Source organism: Diachasmimorpha longicaudata, unplaced genomic scaffold (genome assembly GCF_034640455.1).
Source record: "Diachasmimorpha longicaudata isolate KC_UGA_2023 unplaced genomic scaffold, iyDiaLong2 ctg00000094.1, whole genome shotgun sequence".
NCBI lineage: Eukaryota > Metazoa > Arthropoda > Insecta > Hymenoptera > Braconidae > Diachasmimorpha > Diachasmimorpha longicaudata.
In genome coordinates this window covers 72,501-77,500 of record NW_026973917.1, presented here as the reverse complement: position 1 = coordinate 77,500, position 5,000 = coordinate 72,501, and the positions used below count along the sequence as shown (strand labels likewise).

Below are 5,000 nucleotides of genomic sequence, written 5' to 3'. Positions count from 1 at the left end.
CGAAAGGGAATCCGGTTCCAATTCCGGAACCCGGCAGCGGAACCGCATACAATTCGGGCCCTCGTAAGAGTGTTCGTCGGGGTAACCCAAAATGACCTGGAGACGCCGTCGGGAGATCCAGAAAGAGTTTTCTTTTCTGTATAAGCGTTCGAGTTCCCTGGAAACTTTTAGCAAGGAGATAGGGTTTGGAACGCGAAGAGCACCGCAGTTGCGGCGGTGTCTGGATATCACACGTGAGTGTTGAAAATCCAGGAGAGGGCCACGTGGAGGTGTCGCGCCGGTTCGTACCCATATCCGCAGCAGGTCTCCAAGGTAAAGAGCCTCTAGTCGAGAGATTAATGTAGGTAAGGGAAGTCGGCAAATTGGATCCGTAACTTCGGAATAAGGATTGGCTCTGAGGAGCGGGGCGTGTCGGGCTTGGTCGGGAAGTGGGTTTGGCTAACGTGCCGGGCCTGGGCGAGGTGAATGGATCAGTAATGTTTCAGAATCCGAGCTCGGTCCCGTGCCTTGGCCTCCCACGGATCTTCCTTGCTGCGAGGCTTCTGTGATACTTCACCGTGTCGTAGTCGTTCTCTTCGGCCGCCATTCAACGCTCAGCTCAGAACTGGCACGGACTAGGAGAATCCGACTGTCTAATTAAAACAAAGCATTGCGATGGCCCTAGCGGGTGATGACGCAATGTGATTTCTGCCCAGTGCTCTGAATGTCAACGTGAAGAAATTCAAAAAAGCGCGGGTAAACGGCGGGAGTAACTATGACTCTCTTAAGGTAGCCAAATGCCTCGTCATCTAATTAGTGACGCGCATGAATGGATTAACGACGATTCTCGCTGTCCCTACCTACGTCCCGCAGGGGGTGTAATGGCGGGTAAAACCGCCCTTACACACGGGGTGTGACGACCCCGCGGTCCCTGAGTCGAACTTGGTGTAGGGATTGGGATCCCCTTTTGGGGGGTCTCAATAATTATACCAAGGGGGGGTTGCGGGTGCAGGGTGAATCCCTGTGCCCAGGGGGGGTTTCGGTGGGGGGGGTCGCGAATTGGGTCGCGTGGGAGGGCGAAATCGGCCGGTGGAGGGGTGGTTCCACGTGGTGGAGGGGTGGGCCCACGTGGTGGAGGGCGAGATCGGCGGGTGGTGGGCCGCGAGACCTACCTATTGGGGGGTTTGGAGGGGGAGGGTCGCGGTGTGGTGGGCCGGACTTCGGGAGACGCGAGGGAGGGAGAAAGCGGTTGGTGGAGGGGTGGTTCCACGTGGTGGTGGGCGGAATCGGTTGGTGGACGGGTAATTCCACGCGTGGGTGGGGGTTCGGGGGGACTGGCTGCTTCGCAGTGCGAAGGGCATGGACGCTGCGGTTCTCGCAAGTAGTTCCAGCCACGCGTTAGTAGTCGGAACCTCCCGCAACGGTGGAGGCCGGCGAAAACGCGACGCCACACGTGGGGGTTGGGTCAGTGGGTGGGTATCCCTCGGAAAAGGGACGGTTCGCGGGGTGGCGCGGGGGAGGGGGGACTGGCTGCTTCGCAGTGCGAAGGGCATGGACACTGCGGTTCTCGCAACTTGTTCCAGCCACGCATTAGTAGTCGGAACCTCCCGCAACGGTGGAGGCCGGCGAAAACGCGACGCCACACGTGGGGGTTGGGTCAGGGGGAGTGGGTGGGTATTCCTCGGGAAAGGGACGGTTCGCGGGGTGGGTCGTCGGGTGGGATGGGTGGGTTCCCCCTTTCTGTGGGTCTGCTCCCTCTCTGCTCCTCTTTCGAGGGGAGTCGAGGCGGAGCACTCCTTCAGCGCCTCCACCGGGCCCCGATCCGAGCTCCTCAGCTCGGCGGGAACCGGAAGGCCCCCTCCCAGGGACGGCGCCCAGCGTCCCGAGCTACCCAGCTCGGTGCCGCGGGGAACCGCCCCCTCTAATCCTTAACCCTCTTATTTTCACTTTTGTTTTTACTTTTCAGCTTTTCAGCTCCTGCCTTTTGGCACGGCCGGCGACCGTCTCGTCAACAAACTTCAACCATGGCAGAGCATCTTTGCAAATTCATTCCGGAGGCTAAACTGCCCCCAATCGGATCTCCGGGGGGGCACAATGATGCGTCCGTCGTGCGGCGAAGTCTGCGCATCGCTTCCCAGCATGCCAGAGGACCAGCTACAGCGACTACATCGAGGGACCCAAGGAGGGTGGTGCCCTCAAGGGTTCGTAGTCGCCCGCCGTGCGCCGGGGTACTGCCCTCCCGACGAGGGAAAGGTTCCAGCCTTCGCGCTGTCCACGAGGACGTCGAGGACGTCGCAGACATCGCGGGACTGACTGCGCAGCCGAGTCAGCCAACGCCGGGATCTTCAAGATCATCAACCGGTGAGTCCACTCATTTATTAGGTAGGGTTCGCGAGTGCCAAGTTAGATTAAGTAGGATCGATAGTCATCGCGTCGCGACCGGAGGCTCACCGGTACCCCCCGTTCCAATAGGTCATCCTCCCCGGACCCCTGCGATCGAGGGACCGGGCGCGCAACGCGACGTTAGAATACTGCAATTGAACATGTCCCGCTCAATTGCAGTAACCGGGGAGGTCTTCCATTTAATTCGCAAAGAGCGTCTGGACATATTGTTGCTCCAGGAGCCGTATGCCATTCGTGAGGCGAACACCTGGGCCATCCGCGGCCTAGGAGTCGGAATGCGTATCGCCGCGAGCTCAACGGAGCGACCGTGGGCGGCCGTCGTTGCGTGCAACTCCATCGTGGAGATTGCTTACGTGTCCCAATTAAGTAATGCACATTGCGTTTGTGCTGAAGCCCGCGTCCCCGGTGGATCCTTCTTCGTCGTCTCCAGTTATTTTCAATACTCGGACGACATAGAAATCCACCTGAGGCAGCTTGAAAAGGTTCTTAGCTGTCTCAGGGGTCGCCGCGTTCTGGTGGCGGCCGATTCCAACGCCCAACACTCCCTTTGGAGCCCCAGGACCACTGACCGCGGTGTCCTCCTGGGTGAGCTCATCGAGTCTTTCGGTCTCCGCGTCGCGAATGATGCTAGGCAGGGCCCAACCTTCAGGAGTGCCGCAGGTACGTCGTTCATCGACGTCACACTGGCCACCCCTGGCATGTATAAATTCATACGTGCATGGAGGTTGGAGGACGAGTGGTCCACCGGTGACCACACGTCGGTTTTCTTTCGTTTAGCGATCCGGAGTTCCTCACAGCGCGTCAATAACTCGGGAGTCGGCGAGGGCTCTACCATGCGGTTCAACGTTCGTCGGGCCGACTGGGAAAAGTTCGAGGCGACCCTCGATGAGGAGGCCCGTGAGAAACTCGTGGACCATCCGCTGGATTCTACAGCGGATGTTGAGAGAATGGCAGAAGTACTGGGTGACGTACTCACCAAAGCCTGCCAAGATTCGATGCCGCGCCGCAGACATTACCGTCGCGCGAATCCGTGGTGGACCGAGGAGCTCACCAGCAAACGCAAGCTGGTCAGTCGTCTCCGTAACGGCTACCGAAGGGAGACTAACCCTGACGCGCGAAAAATTAAACAGAATAGGTATCGTGTAGTCCTGCGGTCGTACACCAGGCTACTTAGGACATGTAAAGAAAATAGCTGGCGCGGTTACATAACAACAGAAAGCAACGCGAACCCCTGGGGCTTCCATTACAAATATGCCGCTGATAAATTGCGTGTAGGCACGGTACTCAGCACCCTTAGAACCGCGAATGGCACGACACTTACAATGCGTGAGACTGCTGAGGTACTGTTGGACACACACGTACCCGACGACGACCCCAACGCCGACACACCGGAACAGACAGACATCCGCGAACGCGTGAAGAACCTAAGGGTTCAAACCGAGGACGCACGAGACTTGACGGACGACCAACTTAAGGGTCTCGTAAAGACCCTTAAGAACGACAAAGCCCCAGGATGCGATTTAGTTGAAGTTAGGGTCCTAAAAGTCGCGGTCATGAGGATGCCTCACATCTTCACGCGACTCTTCAACGCCTGCCTTAAGCACGGCGTTTTCCCCACCGTTTGGAAAGTCGGCACACTTCGTGCTCTCCTCAAAGGAGTTCACAAGGATGTGTCCGACCCCAAATCCTACCGTCCCATTTGCCTCTTGTCGGTTGTCGGGAAATTTTTCGAAAAGGTCCTGCACGGGATCCTTATGGCGAAAGTCCTTACTGAGGACAAAGTATCAGGACGTCAATATGGCTTTCTGCCTGGACGCTCCACGGAAGACGCGATAGTAGAGTTGCGTGAATTAGTCGAACGCGGTAACGACAAGAGGTACGTCATTGGACTCCTTTTCGATATTTCAGGAGCCTTTGACAACGTGTGGTGGCCCCTAGTCCTCCAGTCTTTGGCGGATCGAGACTGTCCGAAGAATGTCTTTGAAGTGCTCCGGAGCTACTTTGACAATCGGACTGTCAAGATCGCCTGGAGCGACCAAGAGGTTTCCAAGCCGGCCACCCGGGGCTGTCCACAAGGATCAGTCCTGGGCCCCGCTTGCTGGAATCTCATGTTCGATGCCCTCCTCAAGAGCATCGAGCAGAATTTTGGCGATATCGAAGTCGCCTACGCGGACGACCTTATCGCGGTCGTATCGGCCGACTCGCGTAAGGAAATAGAGAGGATAGGCCGAGCCGTCGCCGAACACATCGCGTCGTGGTGCGCGTCAGCGAAGCTCGAACTGTCGAGGAGCAAGACAGAGGCAATTGTCCTGTCATGCAACTCGCAGAAGAGAGCGCCGCTGGTGCGGTACAGGTGGGATCGGGCGCGAAGGACACGCCGACGCGTGAAACCGGTGTTGGATATCCGCCCACCCGAGATTAGGCTCGACGGGGAGAAAATTAAATTCAAGGAGAGCGTGAGGTACCTCGGGGTACATTTTAATAGAAACATGCGGGTCCGGACCCATACAAAATATATACAGGAAAAGGCTAGAGTCCTTTTCACTCGGCTATCGGCCCTAATGCACAAGCATTGGGGGCTCCGATACCGATCGGTTAAAGTCGTTTTTCAGGGCGTT

General features: G+C 57.5%; 1 pseudogene; it reads left to right on the top strand.

The window, feature by feature from the left end:
• Positions 1 to 5,000, top strand: part of LOC135171745 (large subunit ribosomal RNA) — a 9,370-nt pseudogene that overhangs the window by 1,960 nt on the left and 2,410 nt on the right.